The sequence below is a fragment of the Nipponia nippon genome, unplaced genomic scaffold (genome assembly GCF_047370975.1).
Source record: "Nipponia nippon isolate SJK-2023a ecotype South Korea unplaced genomic scaffold, ASM4737097v1 scaffold_13, whole genome shotgun sequence".
Lineage (NCBI taxonomy): Eukaryota > Metazoa > Chordata > Aves > Pelecaniformes > Threskiornithidae > Nipponia > Nipponia nippon.
In genome coordinates this window covers 1,114,946-1,131,285 of record NW_028262324.1, presented here as the reverse complement: position 1 = coordinate 1,131,285, position 16,340 = coordinate 1,114,946, and the positions used below count along the sequence as shown (strand labels likewise).

The following is a 16,340-nucleotide window of genomic DNA, read 5'->3' as shown; positions in this document are numbered from 1 at the left end:
TGGTTTTCAGCAAAGGCAGCAACGTGGTCTTGCCGTGGGGTGGGATGGGGATGCGTGGAGGGCGAGAAGCCGTCCTGGAGCCCTTCCAGGATGTTTGTGTGCAGGCTTCACGTCTAATCAGTGCAGGCTTCCAGCCTCGCCACCCGAGCTGGGCACACCAGCCCAGGCACGCTCAGGGCACCCGCTCGTGTGTGCTGAGCTGTGGGTCCCTGTGTGGTCGGCAGCCTGCTTAGCTCTGCTGTTGCTGGGGAGGGGAACGGGGCTTGCATTTGTTGGTGATCTTGATTGCTGCTTTGTGTAAAACCAGCCAACGCTTGCTGAGGCTCCTGGGCCTGGACGGGATGCTAGCGCAGCGAGCGTGATACAGCCCTGCACTCCTGCCAGACCCTGCTGCTGTCTCTTGTGCTCAGGGGCTGAACCCAGCTTCTTAGGGCAGAACAAGGCAGCTTGCTTGCCCGAGCTGGCTGCAGTCCTGGGAGTTCAAATCACTGTTTCTTCTAGGGCTAAAACTGGACACTGCTGGAAACTGTCATTTGCCTAACCGAGACCTCGGTCTGCTTTGCACGACCCATCCTGCAGCGATCCTTCAGCAAACCTGTTCCTCGCTCGCTGGCGCTGATGTGATGGGCAGCGTTGTCTCAGGAGGCCGGCGGAGGTCCCCTGGGGTAGCCTGGCGCTGGGCATGGTAGCTCTGACTGAGTCGCAGGCTGGCAATTTGGTTCGTCGGGTGAGCGGGAAAGCAGGGATGCTCCAAGCGAGGCGAGGAGGGGCTGAGGGCCGCGCTCCCCCCGGCAGCACCCCTTGCTGTGGGGGTCGGGTTGGCAGGAGAGGCTGCGCATTCCCTCCTGCCCGTGTTGGAGCGGCACCTGCCCGTCCGCAGGCCTTTCTGGGGGGCTGCACCCCACAGCCCCTGCTCCAGTTGGTGTGCAAGTGGCCATCTCCTTTCGTAAGTCCCTTTCTCAAAATCCTGGCTTGAATGGGGGGCCTTTGCCCGCTCCCCTGGGGTCACTGCTGGTGTGGGTCACGCTGGCTCCAGCACTGGTGCCCTTTTCACGTTACGGGGCAGAGGTGTTGCAATGAACACCCTCTTGGGGGGGAGGCAAGAGGAGGACAGAGGAGGAATCGCGTTGCCCCTCATCATCAAGCTCCCCAGCCGAGGACAGAAGGGGTGGGAGAGGAAAGCCATTCCCCCAGTCCTTCTGCCATGGCTGGTCCCGGTCCGAGCCCCAGCGCCACGGATGGGGCTCCTGTTCCCCTCTGCAGCCGGCATTGCCTCCTCTGCTGCTGGTGCTGCGGTGGCGGACGCCGGCTGCGCCTCGGCGAGCTGGCACTCCGCTCCCCGTCCGCCTGCTCCTGCGCGGGAGCCACCTCCGTCCCCAGCCCCAGGGACCAACACCGCGTTCCTGAGCCCGTTAGAGACTTTGCAGAAGCACGGCTGGGGGTGTGCGCGGGGGATTTATTTATAAACTCCCCAGTTTCACCTGTCTGCTCAGTCATAACAGCCCCAGACACGCTGCCTTTCCTCCCCCGTTTTCCATATGCTAATGCTTTCCTCTCACCTGCCAGGGGCTGCTAATAGATTTGTTCGTGTCAGCCTGATAGACAGCCCTTTAATTTTCTCCTCCTGCAAGCTGTGTGGCTGCAGGAGAAGGAGGCCACCTGCCAGGGGAGGCATGGTGGTCCGGCGGGTTTCCGAACCGCTGGGGTCCCTGGGCGGTGGGTGGCTGGATCCGAGCTCTGGGCGGTTTGGACAAGCAGCCTCTGCCCCGTGGTGCTGTGCCCAGTCTGGCACCAGTGAGAGGCTGGGGTCTCCCACCACCGGTGGCAGGGAAGGCCGGGTACAGACCACAGCAAGCTCGATGAGATCCTTAACCTCCCCGGCACGCTGCTGCCTGCGGGACCTTTTCCCCTCCTGTTCCCAGCCTGGCAGAGGGGCTGAGCCCTTCCCCACAGCGATGCTGCGTGCCCAGGGGCAGCAAGCCGCCTGCCTGTCCCGCTTGCCCAGCACACACATGGGGAGAGTGAGGACAGAGGGGACGGGTCCCTCGGGACGGGGTGCTGCGGGGACCCTCAGAGGCGACTGCCGCGCTGGGCTTACCACCAGCGACCGGCAGTGGAAACCCTGCCCGCACCTGAGAGCTGGGTGCCCAGCTGGGCTGCCGCTGCCTGCTCCCCGGCAGCCTGTGGGCAGGTTGCCCTGTCAGCTCCCTACCTCAGTTTCCCCAGGGCAGGGCCACAGCCCTGTCTTTCCTCAGTGCCTTTGCTTCCCCTGATCTCTAAGCCAAGGCAGTTGTGCTGGCCCTGGCTTTGCGTTAGGGGCCCGCAATAATCTGGATCTGTCCAAAACCAGGAGCAGATGCAGCACGAGCCTCCATTCCTCACCTCAGCCTCCTGCAGGCTCTCCAGTTCTGTGCTCCCGTGGCAAACCCAAATGCTTCCCCCTCCTCACCCTTCTCCCAGCTGCCAAAAGAGCCCAGCCCCTGCCCCAGGACCCGCAGCAAGATGGGGACGTGCCGGGCATCAGCACCCCACGGCGCTGGGGCTGGTGCTGTGCCGGCCCTGCAACGGCCCGGGCGGGTGGTGGGGCTGAGGAGGGCTCGGCAGCCTCCCCTGCCCGCCTGCCTGCCCCCCCGGGCCTCCCCGACATGAGGTCATTTTTCTCACTAGATATTACTCATGTTGAGCACCTCCCTCTGTTCCTGGACCTTTTGAGCATCATTCGTTTCCCAGGCATTCTCCCCCCCCCCCCCCTTTTATTTTTAAATTAAAAAGAAAAAAAGAGATGTTTCCATAGGAACTTGGTGAGAGGCTGATCCCGACCTCATTATTTGCTCAGTGAAAGGAACTTTATTTTCGTCTGTTTGTGTATATTGTCAGATTTTGGCTAAACCTACTTTCCTGACTTTGTACAGTGCGTTCTTTTAATCTTCATTTCAAATGCATTCATCCCATGGCTTAATTTATCCCGTATTGTGATCAAATTTAGCTGAAAGCGATCTGCTTTGCCAATTCTGAATATGCATCAGCTGCCTCATTCATTCACTGGAGCAAGCCCTGCTCGGAGCGGGCGGCCGCGGCCGCAGCAGCCTCCGCCGGGTGCCGCCGACCGGGTTGCTGCTCGGGCGCTGCCTTTCTTCTTGCCCTTGCCTGCTGCAGAGGTGCTGCCCAGAGCCTGCGCCCGCCGCCTGCGCCCGCTGCGAGGGAGCGCAGCGTGCTCAGCCGGCTGGCAGTGCTCGCGTCGCGCCGGCTGACTCACCGGCAACAGCCAGCCCCAGCAGCCAGTGGGTACGGGCTCCCCGGCACCGGTGTCTTTGGACCTGTCTGAAGAGAGAGGGAAGGAGGCTGCCGTGTCCAGGGAGAACCACAGCGGATCGAGAGGAGGAGGGATGGATGTCTGCCGGGTTCACCGGGGGATCTGCGGGTGGTCGAGCACATCGCCACCGCCCTGCCCTCCATACCTGCCAGGGACTCGTGCACAGCCAGGACCTTTCCGATCTCTCCTGGTGACCCAGTTGGCCCCGTCTTTATCCAGAACTGGCTCGTTTCAGCCTCCATCCTCCTGGGAGCGTATGAATGCAATGAGGGGAACAGGGGGACAAGCACCCACAACCCAGAGCCCAGAAGAAAATTCACGGGACCTCTGGGGACGCGCGGCCTGCCCAGGGTATAGCCTGCGTTTCCCAGTGGTCTCCAGCTGGCACTGGAGCACAGGCGGGGAAGGGGCTGTCACCACCCCCCCATTCTAGGCCTGTCGCGCCTGTGACTCAATGCCTGCACGAAGCGCAGAGCTCAGCCATGTATTAGCAGTAGCGAAGGTGATGGGTGGGGGTGTGGGAAGTTACACGTCCTCTTTCCCCAAAACACGGTGACTTGTTCTTTTTAGGGCGACATCGCACCCGTTGCGGCTCATCCCGTGGAGGGAGCACGCACGGCTGCGAGGGGCAGCACTGGGGTGCGGGGGGCTCCAGCCCCGCGCTGCCCTGCCCCGACACAGTGTGCAGGAGGGACTTGCTGGTCCATGGGAAGGATTTTTGGTTTCACCTTTATTTTCAGGCTAGAAGTAAATGTGACAGAGTGGAAAGAAAATGACTTGACTTCAGTGCTGATGTTGAGGTTTTCAAAGGAGTTTTGGTACGGATTGAATTGAAAAGATGTAGGATTGCCCCATTCCCTGCTTTACCTGTGTCTCTGTGAATCAGCAGTGTCTTAAAGAGGTGAGTTTGTTTGAAAACCGGGATGAAACAGCACTGTTCACTAAATATTTGTGAAAAAAAAACCAAACAAATTTGAGAGGTGGCTTGTTTTGATGAGCGAGCGCCTCTTCCCTCTCCCCCCAGCCCAGCCTCGCAGGTCCCAGGGGCTGAGGAGCAGCCAGCAAGGCAGGACTGCGCCCGACAAAGCCACGTTCCCACAGCTGCCGAGCGGGCACTGCCCTGTCCCCAGCGCCCTGGCCCTGCTGCTGGATTGCAGGTCAAGGGGTGAAGGTGTGCGGGGAAGGGATGCGCCCACAGCCCTCCAGCAAAGCAGCGTTAGGTTCAGGGTCTGATGGCTGTTACCCGATGCTGTTCCACCAGACCATGGCATGTCCTGGATAAAATATGCCTTCAGCCTCCGTTTCTTCATCCATAAGAGGTAAAGTCTAGCAAGATTTGGATAATGGATCAAAATGGTCCTCTTGCCATATTCAGCTGGAAACTGGGGGTACCTGAGGTGCCCGTGAGGTCTGGGGCCAGTCTGAGAGCTGGACGGTGGGCTTCGCTAAGGCAGGGCTCAGAGCCTCCAGTCAGACAGTGCAGTGCTTGCTGTGCCCTGTTCTCCTCCTGGGAGAAATGAAATTAGTTAATTCATAGATAAATGAGGTTTGAGAAGTGCTTCAGGAGAGAGATCGGAAGCTGTGGGAGTCCTGTGGCTGAAGAGCCAGCTGGGTGAGGGCGTAGCGGTTCAGCTTGCTGAAAATTTGGGCTGAGTTTGCTCTATAGGCTTGGGAAGGGGGAGAGAGGATCTGTTTGCAAGGTCTCAGGAATCTGCCTCCGGGCTCGCGCCGATTTCCCTTATCCGCTGCTTGTGCGGAGCAGGAACCCCTGCGCTGCAGAGCTGCCTGCGGGTGCAGGAGTCGGGGATGAGGACAGCCCCAGGCAACCATCGTGGCCAAAGGGACTCAGCAAAGTCAGAGGCAGCGCTTGCAAAAGGGATGGAGCACTCTGTGCACCACCCTTCTCTGCAGAAGGGCCAGTGTGAGATGCCCGGAGCGAGACAAAGCAGAAATTCATGCATAATGCTACCTCCAAATCTCCCATTTAATCCATCCCTCTGTATTAATGTCATCTACAGCTCATGCGCGAGCACTGCGCAGCCCCCAGTGACTGGAGAGATTAAGGGAAGGAAGCACGCTGGTGCTTCGTCATGGGCTCCCGCAGCACTGGGCCACCTTCCACCGGCTGAGCATCTGCCCCTCATCTGGTTTAGCCGCGTACAGCTCAACAAAACCACTAAGTGGATTGTCTTATCCCTCCTCCACTAACCCAATCCGCGAATTCGATCTGGCTGGTTTTTGCATGGCGTACGAGTCTGTCCCCGAGTCATTCAGGAAATCTGTGCAGACGGGCTGCCTGGGAGGCTCAGCGTCATCCCCCAGCTGGCTGGCCCCAGCCACCTGATGCTGGCCACTGCCGAGCTACCGGGAGCACGCCATAGTGTGCCACGGCCCCGCCAGCGCCGGGCTGCTAGGCATGGCAAGCGCACCTTACCCCAGCTCCTCTGGGTCCTTTGCAGACCCACGCCACCTCCCACCTCCCTTCAGCTGTTGCAGCAAGGAGAGCAGCAGGATGAGTCCCTGCGCTGATCCAGTCCCTTCTCTGCAGCCTTGCCCAGGCTGACGAGACTTCAAAGGCAGGAGCTGGGAGCGCCGCCGCGGCAGCTACTCCTGTGCTCGGGCACACTCGGCGGGACAGGGGAAGAGGAAGGGATGAGCAGGGTCTGTTGGAAGGTGGCTGGAGACACCAGTGTGTGTAACGCAGCTCATGTGTCTGTCCTTCCTTTGGCTCCAGCTCCAGCCTCTCAAATCCTTCAGGCCGCTGGGCTGGCAGCGTAGCACAGCCACTAATGCTCACAGCCCGTCTGCAAGGCTCTGCCCGCTTGCACCAGAGGCAGCAGCTCCCAGCCCTGGAGCACAAACCCAGCCCTGCTGGGACCTCACCTTGCTCGCCTGCCTCTACAGGGTCAAGAAAGCCGGGATGAAGGGCAGGTGGGCGAGGGCTCGATTTGGGCAGGAGATCTCAGGCTGAGCCCCCTCCAGAGGCACCAGCTGAGCGTAGCATGGTGCGATGGTGCGATGCACCCGCAGGCCATCGGCTCCCATCTGCGGGGCCCTGGCAGAGCGGCAGGGTGACCACAGAGCGACCCTGCCACCACAGCTCCAGGTACAGGGCAGGAGCAGCACTGCCCCAAAGCCAAGACTGAGACAAAATATCCTGGACAGAACCCCCCTATTTATGTAAAAAAGCAAGTGCAACTCAAAGCATCGTCTTCCCAAGGCAAACGGGGATGGAAGGCAGTGTAGCCCCCGAAGTCCCGTCTTACCCCATCGCTGTTTGGTCAGGGAGCAAGAGGGTGCCTTAGCAGAAATGAGCAGATTAATGCTCTGCCTGCCGCTTGCCAAGGACAGGCTGTGCCTGTGACCAGCGGCACTGCGAGACGCGCGGTCCCTGCTGGAGCCACGTTACGCCAGAGACACACTTGGCCTCCTGCAACCGGCTGTATGGCTCCCCAGCCGCTCTGATTACTGGGCTTGTTCCTATCAATTCGTGTCTGTGGCTGGTGCTGGCTTTTTCATTTCCCAAGCTGCTTGCTAGGCAAGAGCAAATTGCCTGCTGGAATCAAGTGAGATTGGATATGTGTTCTACCGGGACAGCCACTTTCTTGGGTTTTTTTAAAAGAAAAAGAAAACCCCCAAAGCTTTCAGAGACAGGTTAAAGGCTGCGCAACTCCTCAAGGCTCCAATTTAGATCAAGATCAGCTTTTTCTTACTGTGAAGGTAAAGGACAGAAGGAGAATAATTTCTGGCCGTGTCCTGAGAGCTCTTCTCCTCCCAGATGTCCGTCTGACAGCTCCCATCCAGGCTCAGCTGCACGCCTAGCACCTCATGCTCAGCTGCTCCTCAGCATCCGTTGCAAAAAGGCATGCAGCAGAGGTGAGACCTGCTTTTGTTTCCAGGCTTTGTGACACTAAAACACATCGAGAGAGCAGCTGCTCTGAGGTTTATGCTTTGAGCTGGGCATTCAAGTCTAACACTGCTCCTCCTCTGGAGACCCCCGCTCCCCTCTGCCCCACCTGCGAAATGGTGATGCTCCTTCTGCCAGCGGTGCTCCCGTCTCTCTCCAGTGAAGCCTGAAAACAGGGCTGACAGAACTGGGACCCACAACTCTCTTCTTTAGCAAACAAGGTATGGAAAAGCAGCACAACTCCAAAACCCCAGGCCACCTGGGACCTTTACAGCCCTTACAGGGTGCTGTGCTTTCCCTCTCCTCTTGCTTCCTTTGCGTGGACGCGCACGCAGCGCCCTGTGCAGCACGCTCTGCCCTCGTGCACCATCCCAGCACTCGGCACTAATAACAGCTAATCACTGGCCTGACTTGATTTTTAATGGCAGAATGAGGCAAGTGCTGTGCCTTGGCAGGACCTCACCTTCCTTCCTCAGCAGTGCTGAGAGGAGGAGGAGGCAGAGGAGGAGGAGAAGGAGGTGGGGGAGGAGGAGAAGGAGGTATGCTCCAGGCTGTGCATCACCCCTTGCTCTTCTGGGGTCAAGGAAGAGGGGAAGGGAGCTTGTGGCATGCTGGTGGGAACACTTGGGCATTTGATGCATCACGGGACAACCAATCCCAACAATGCACAATATTTAGTGAATTTTGGTGATTTTTATGACCTTGCATAAGCAAAAGGTGAGGCATGCCTCTTGCTACAAATTGGGAGGGTTTGGGATCCTCTGTGAACAACCCCTGGGCAGAGGAGGGTTGCCAGGTTCAGCCTCACCTGTGGTAGCTTGGAGTTGGTGTCAGCTCCCCTGCGGTGGTGCCCTCGCTGCGGGTAGGACTGGAGGAGCCAGTGCTGGGCAAGGCCGTAGGTCTGCAACGGCTGCAGCAGTGGTGGCCCTCGGCTCTCCTTCACCCGTCCATAGTCACAGCACAACGACTGCCGTGCGCCCTGCCCTCCCTGGCCTCAGCTTTGGCCCCCTCTCCCCAGGGCGCTGGGTGAGGATGTGAGATGGTGACGCATCTCCTCAGAGCAGGTGTCCCGTCACCTCCTCCAGTCACGCACCGTGCAATGGCTCCGAGGCGACTCGCATCTCTAAGTCTCCCAGCTCTGGGCTGGTGGAGGATATGAAGGCTTTGGAACAGACTCCATCAATCCCAAGAGCAAGGTGATCACCTCAGCACCTCAGTCCTGTGTTATGGGGCATTTGTGTCATTAGTCTGTCCACAGTGTGGGTGTCCTGGTCCTCAGAGCCCTCCATGGCCACACAAGCTGAGGTGACTGGCTGTTTTGAGGGAGGTGGATGATGGAGGAGGTTAGATGTGGTGCTCAGAGGAGCCCCTGACTAAGGCCGTAGGTGGTGGTCCCAGCCATGCTGCCATTTACGCCTGGTGACAAAGGCTTTGCCGGTCTGTGCCCCCCCATCCTGTGGGGCTGGAGCCTGGCTGGCAAGGAGGGATTCAGGTATATGGGGTGGGTCTTCAGAGGCTCTGGAAAGGCACCTTTCTGGTGCACCGTGCCCCAGGTTGCCTTCCCTCAGCCCATCCTAAACCCTCCTGCAGGTGGTACTTGCTGGTTGTATGGCACCGCCACTCCTGCAGCGGGCCGACCTCCGGCGCACCCGGGGCACAGGGCCCCTAACCGTGGGGCTGCCCCGTATGAGCAAAAGAGGGGGGGATGACACTGTCTCTAGGCAAAGGATAAAGCATCCCTTCCCCTCTGCTGAGCAAGATGAAGACTTCAGGGGTCCTCACAGGAGACAGGCTGCTGTGCGGTGACCAAGCATGGCACGAGGAGGTTGATCTCGGGTAGCCACAGCCGATATGCAGACTGGAGAGAGACCCTGAAGGCAAGCACGGAGCTGCTAAGAGCCCTGCGCAAGGCACAGCTTCTTGGGAAGGTGGCAGGGTGAGAGGGATGGCTGAAATGCTGCTTTCCATTTCTCTGCAAGTAGTGGGTGAACTGGAGAGGGAAGACTGGGAGAAGGCAGCTTCCTTTCTTACAACAGCCTGCTCTGAAGCACATGATGTTTTTAATACTTTCAATTAAGTCAGGCAGAGGAAGCTAACTACCACAGGGTATTATGGAAAATTGAGGAGTTCCGCACTCTGCACAAAACCTGAGCAGCTGAGCGGTGCCTTTGAATGAAGCGCAGAAATCAACGGCGAGCACAGAAGAGTTTGTGGCTGTTGGAAATCTAGAGGCAATATTGCCAAGGGCTAATGGATCCCTGATGCGAGATGAGATCTTTTAGCAATTCAGAGATGGGGAAAAAAGCTCAGAAAGCCACCAGACGGACACAGAATTAACCCCAAACCACTTCGGATTCTCTCACCAGAGGAAGACGTGCAAGCTGGCTCGTGGAGCATGAGCTGCCCCGACACTCTTGACCTGATAGAGGATCCGTTCGTTACAGGAGAGGACGCTGGCTCGGCGTTTACAAACAGCAGCGCACAGGTCTGCGGGCGCCTGAGTCGACGTGATGGGTGGGAAATGGCTGTGAAGGGTGGCGGGTGACCTCCCTCTGCGAGGAGCTGCCCGGGGGAGGCAGGAGCCGGCTCAGCCTTCACTGGCAGGAGCAGCGCTCCGGGGGCGCAGCGTGCACCGCGGCAGCAGCAGGGAAGTGCGAGAAGCGTTTTTGCAGAGGAGTGAGACAAAGCCAGTCTTCCTTCCCTAGTCACTGCTGAGGTCAAGGAGAGCTGAAGGAACACCGTAACTTTGTCTGCGAGAAAACATGTTGTGCTGCCTCTGCCAGCTCATCCCTGCCAAATAAATGCCTGCCCTGGTTGTATCTGCAGTGTCTGGGAGATGCCCTTAGGGAAAGCGAGCACGTGTTTTTGAGGCTTCAGAATCTCCAACGAGAGGTGGCCTCTTCGGTGTCCACTGACATTGTCTTCAGCTCTGAGGTGCTTCACAGCAAATGGTGCATTCAGGAGAGCTTGGCAGGGCCCAGGTTCTCCACTGATGAGCTTTCGATCTAAGAGAAACCATTACAGACCACAGCCAGCCTGTAAAGTTGTGGAAAGAGTCAGGACTGATGAGCTAAAGTAACGAAAAGGATGTCCTCGGTAAATAACACGTCTGGGAGAGTGATGGACACAGCGAGGTGCAAAATGAATACAGAAATGAGCCGAAACCTTGCTTTGCAGAATATACCAGGTGAATAAACTATGGCTTTGTGCATCTGGCTAGGAATTCCTGCTCTGCTGGCCCAGCTCCAGACCGTACGGCAGCTGGCTAGACAAAACCCTTCTGACCGGGCTGAAATTAAGCAAGCTGTATGTGAGACGAGGAGCCTGGACTGCGCGCGAAATGGCTCTGTCCCTCCCCGGCAGCTAATTTCCAGATTGTCAGAGCCGTTTACAGATGTCTTCCTGCTGCAGTCTTCTTGTCCTGCGATACGATAGCAGCCAAAAAAGTGATGAAGAATAAAATTGTTTTTCTCCATTAACTCTGTCTCTCAGGCACACGCTCACGGGCAGAGCACAACGATCTCACGTTATGCGATAGGCAAGAGGCTGCGGCACCAGCAGGTCGCCGGGTATGGTGACAAGAAGGTGAATCACTAGCTAGACGGATTCAGGCAGACAACTGCCAGGCGAGCACATGGCTGGATAAACAGAGGTACCGGAGCTGAGCAGTAGGTGGAAAAGCATGAAAGATCCTTTCATGGTTCATCTGTAGTGCAATAAATAAGACTCTGCCAAGAGCGGAGAGCACATCTCTGCGGTCGGCAGGAGAGCGAGAGATGTGCCTTTGGCATGATCTATATGGAGGGACGATACGGTCCCCGATTAATAAAGCCAAAGACTTTTGTCTCCTGTGCTCGCAAAGCAGGTCGTGCTGCGCTGCGAGCGGAGATGTGCAGAGAAAGGGAGGATCTCAGCTCTGCAGAGCCAAAATTTCTGGTATGCTGGTACACTGTTCTTCCACTTCTGAGATTTTTGTTCTTCAAATCGAGCCTTTTCTCTGAGAATCACAAAATGGGTATTCCCATGCTAAGAACAACCCAAATCACACTTACAATTTTTAATTTTTTTTTTTATACTTTCCCCAGTGATTAGAGAAACAGGCCATTTTTAATGAAAGTATTTGCAACATTTTGCAAATCTGTTGTGAAAACAGGATGATTCTTGCATTCATAATGAAGAGCGAGGAGACGGGCAGAGAGCATTTCCCTGTTTCATTGCATGTATTAGTCACTCTTTGAGTGGGAAAAAGAGACACATACGGATGCGAAGGCAAGCAGAGAAAAATCTATAGGAAAAGAGCCCTTTGTGAATGGACATGAGGGACAGAAAAGGGGAGAAATAGGGTGGAATTTGGGGAAAGTACATAAAAACAGTGGTGAGCCTGGATGGAAGAATACACGGAGGGGCGGCAGACGGAGCACAGGAGGAAGTCCTCCTCGCTGAACACCTTCCTTGCACCTGAGGCCTTCATCTTGTCCCTTCCAGGGCAGATCACTGTCTGCCTGCAGTGCCCGACTGCCCCAGCACTGGACATCTCTAAGAGAAGCAGCGAGTTATACAGTGCAGGATTTACTCCAAAGAGAGCGAGGAGCACATGCTGTCCTGCCCGGGGCATCAGCTGTCCCCGCAGAATCAGAGAATCACAGAATCTTTTCGGTTGGAAAAGACCTTTAGGGTCATCCAGTCCAACCATTAACCCAGCACTGCCAAGGCCACCACTAAACCATGTCCCCAGGCACCACATCTCCCCAGCTTTTAAATCCCTCCAGGGATGGGGACTCAGCCCCTGCCCTGGGCAGCCTGGGCCAGGGCCTGACAGCCCTTTCCATGAAGAAGTTGTTCCTAACATCCAACCCAACCCTGCCCTGGCGCAGCTTGAGGCCGTTCCCTCTCGTCCCATCGCTTGTTCCTGGGGAGAAGAGACCGACCCCCCCGGCTCCAGCCTCCTTTCAGGCGGTTGCAGAGAGCGATGAGGGCTCCCCTCAGCCTCCTCTTCTCCAGGCTGAGCCCCCCCAGCTCCCCCAGCCGCTCCTCCCCAGCCTTGGGCTCCAGCCCCTGCCCCAGCCTCGCTGCCCTGCTCTGGCCACGCTCCAGCCCCTCCATGGCCGCCTTGGGGTGCGGGGCCCAGCGCTGAAGCCGGTATCCAACAGCTGACCAAGATCACCAAATGCAGCAGCAGCTGATGGCGGGTCGATCCAGCAGCCTCGGGTACGGCGCGGGGCTGGAGGACTCGCGGGCCGCCGTGTCGCTGTCCGAAGGGGCTTGCAGAGTGCGAGCAGAGCTCAGCCTCTTGTCCCGGTGCACCGGCGCTGCCGAACGCTTTGCCTAAAATGCTCTTAATCTGAGCGCAGCGGGGGGTAGGAGACAGGACCCCTTCAAACCCACGCGCCACCCAATCCTGCTGAGTCCTGACCTTTTTTTCAGTTTTCAAAATTTCACTTGGGAAACAACAATTACGCTCGAAATTCATTTCCATTTCCAGACTCTAATTCTCAGTTTTGCATGACTGTTATTATTATTTTGATACAGTGGTCCAGTGTACGCATCATACCAAAAGACACACCACGGTGCGTACAACCACCGCTGATATATCCTAATAGAACTGTTTCGTAGTGAAATGTTTTGACACTTTGAAGAAGATAGGAAGAAAAGCACGCAGCGTACTAATTAGAGGACCAGCAGTTTTCAATATATTAAATAATGATTTTTAAGCTAACAGAAAGCTATTGTGTCAAAGTATTTCATGAAAACACAAAGAAACACTTTGATCTAGAAAACAAGATGTTTCAATCAACGCGAAGCAAAACCTGTTCAGAATGATGTAAAACAAATACAGCGATGTGAATAAAATAACGGAAGAGCTGGAATCCTCTGCCCCGGCGCGTGCCTGAGGCAGACGGTGCTGCGCTGACACACCGTGCAGGACGGAAATGTAAAGAAGTACAACTTGTATCCTTGGGAAAATGATGAAATTAATATTTCATTTTCAATTGTACTTGTGCATTTGGTTTTCAAACACAATTTGCACTTTTGTTTTCCAAACTATATGTTGTGGTTTAACCCAGCAGGCAGCTAAACACCACCCAGCCGTTCGGCCACTGCCCCCCGCAGTGGGACGGGGGAGAGAACCGGGGAAAAAAAGAAAAAAAAGGAGAATTCGTGGGTTGAGATAAAGACAGCTTAATAGGACAGAAAAGGAAGGGAAATAATAATAATAATAATAATAATAATAATAATAATAATAATAATAATAATAATAATAACAACAACGATAAAAGAATAAACAAAGCAAGTGATGCACAATGCAGCTGCTCACCACCCACCGACCGATGCCCAGCCCGTCCCCAGCAGTGATTGCTGTCCCCCGGCCAGCTCCCCCAGTTCCTATACTGGGCATGACGTCATATGGTATGGCATAGCCCTTGGGGCAGTCTGGGTATGGTATGGAATAGCCCTTGGGCCAGTCGGGACCAGCTGTCCTGGCGGTGCCCCCCCAGCTCCTTGTGCACGGGCAGAGCAGGGGAAGCTGCAAAGCCCTTGACTGCTGTAAGCACGACTTAGCAACAACTGAACCATCAGTGTGGTATCGACATTATTCTCATCCTAAATCCCAGACCCAGCACTATACCAGCTACTAGGAAGAAAATTAACTCCATCCCAGCCGAAACCAGGACACCATATTTGTTCTGGAATTGCTCATTCTATAGGCCAGTTTTTTCCCTGAACTCGAATTAATGCAGGCTTCAATATGTGACAGTTTCTTACTCAATCCAGTATCCAAATTTCAGCCACTGGTAGGTACGGCTCATTGCTGCCCATCTTGCTGTCCCCTGCCTGCCCGTGGCGGGATCAGGCAGGCAGAGCCCTTGTGCCTGCACCAGCGGAACACCGGGCCCTGGGCTCCGGCACAGCGCTTCCCCTTGGCACTCACAAAGCCCAGTGACTGTGCCTGGGCTGCGGCCACCTCGCCCTCAACTGCTGCAGAGGTGCTGAAAATCGGTGCTTCCTCCTCTCCCTTGAGGCTGATGCTCTTTGCAGGGGCGGCAGGCACACGGGGCCGGAGCGGGTGCTGCTGGCGTCCCTGCCCAGGCTCCTGTCCCGGTGCTGGAGCAGGTTCCTGCAGCCGGAGTCTGTTGGGAGTGCTGGGATCCTCCACGGACCAATGGCATCCTTAGAGAAAACAGCATCTGAGGGAGTCACGATCAGCCTCTGGCTTTCCCTTCGGGCCCTAATTCTGTTCCTCATTCACAGGTGCCAAGCCCAGCTCCTTCGGGAGGTTGCGGCATTATCCCGAGTGCACCCTGAGCTCCCCCAGCGCGGAGCTGACCCGTGCGGTCCATCGCTGCGCACGCTTGGTTAGCGGACCTGATTCCCACTCCACGCGCCGTGAGGCAGCAGCAGGCAGCCTGGGGTGAGCTGCATGGCACTAATTCAGTCCTGGCTGCTCTGGTGGCTCATGAAGATCCATGAAGAGCCTCCTTCCCGGGCTGCGGCGCCACAGCGTCACCATGCACTTGTTTCCTCCCAGCCCCAAGCAGCAGCTCCATTGCTCTCCCGTCCTGAGCGATGCTGTGGCCGCTGGCTCCCGTCCAACCGTTGCAGCACCATCAGGACAGAAGTCTCGCTGGTGGGCTTTGCACCAGGCTGTCCCCAGTGAGCTCCCCGTGGCAGCCGGGGTGGCCTGCTGCCCAGCCCCTGGCCAGGAGGCAAGCCTGGCGTTTTCTGTTCCACTGGGTTTTTCATATATATGCTAAGCAGGTAATCCTGGCGGGTAGACATAACCCATTCATCTTACCTCAGCTGGGGATTCATCCATTTCTTTCTCCTGCTTTGCAGGGTTGTGCCAGAACTCGCTGGCGGTACCTGGAGCTGGGAAAGTGCCAAGATGCTACAGCTCTGTCCGGGGGACAGCACCACCGTCCCGATTATGCACACAGGTAGGCAGCGCTGCATTTCGCGGACACGTGCCCAGCCGGCCCCTTTGACCTCCCAGGCGCTCTGGGCTCAGCAGGGTGGACGGACAGGCGGACTGCACTACCTCTGCCCCCCCCCCCCCCCCCCGGACACCCGCCGGGCAGTTGCGCCCAGCAGACCGACCCCACAGAGACGTCAGAGCAGAGCACCCAGCCTCCACAACCCGCCTCCGCCCGGCACGAGGCAGGGAGCTCCCGACGAGGCAGACGAGCGCAGCGGTGCGAAACCTCAGCAGGGCTCCCGGGGCTGCTGGGCAGCGGGGACGCTCGGCACAGCCACATCTGGTCGCTGCATTTGAAATGATGCTAAAATAACGAAGTGCCCGTTTTCCATCCTGGAGAGTTTCTGCAGGAGCCGCTGTCACGGTGTGCAGACGCTTGCCCCCGTGAAGGGCAGGAGCGATTTCTGTGCCCATGAAACGATGCCTGCAGGATCATTTCCGATTCCATCTGCAGCAGCGCAGAAGGGCTGCAGCAGGCAAGCTCCAGCTACGCTGCCCAGCCAGAGCGACCGCATCCCAGCTCGGTGGCCTCAGCCCCAGGGAAGCCCTGCGTAGTCACCTCGGTGCCCTCGGAGGTTCGAGAAGACGGCGGGCTGTGCCTGAAGCACCAAGGATGGTGCCTGCTTGGGTGCCTCAGCGCGAAGTGCTGTTTGGCTCAGCCTGTCCCCATCACCCCTGCCTTGCTGCTCACCTCGGGCCCCCCCACCCCGACGGAACCTCTGCAAGCTTGCATGGGCTTTGGACCAGGCGCTGCGGCTCCGCAAGAGGCTCAGGAGGGATGCTGGGCTCTGCTGGAGCTGCTGCCTTTAATGCACCCGACCCTGCACAGGTAGCAGCAGCCATCAGGAAATGTGCAGATTGTCAGTAAAGGAGAAAAAATGCCTGTCAGTGAAAAAAATGTATATTTTTATCATTAAAAATGGCAAGATAATTTAGAAAAATCTGCTTTTCTTCCTTCGGCTTTAGTCTCTCGTTGGTGTCGATGCGTTGAATGAAGAATGGGGATTTTAGGGTTTCTGTGCATTTTGAAGACTCAAAATGATGGATTTGGTCAAAAGGGGAGCACAACTCTTGTAGCGCGTGCCTGGACTGGTCTGTCTCTGCTGTGAGTCGGTCCCACATGTCCCCGGCCACAGGCAGGGCTG

At 56.9% G+C, this 16,340-nt stretch overlaps 1 long non-coding RNA gene across 1 annotated transcript; it reads left to right on the top strand.

Annotated features, from left to right (window-relative positions):
* Positions 1-4,722: 4,722 nt before the first annotated feature.
* LOC148056496 (uncharacterized) lies at positions 4,723-16,069 on the top strand. The gene is made up of 3 exons (XR_015702946.1): positions 4,723-7,441; positions 14,472-14,978; positions 15,057-16,069. It is a non-coding gene; the product is annotated as an uncharacterized LOC148056496 (long non-coding RNA).
* The last annotated feature ends 271 nt before the right edge of the window (positions 16,070-16,340 follow it).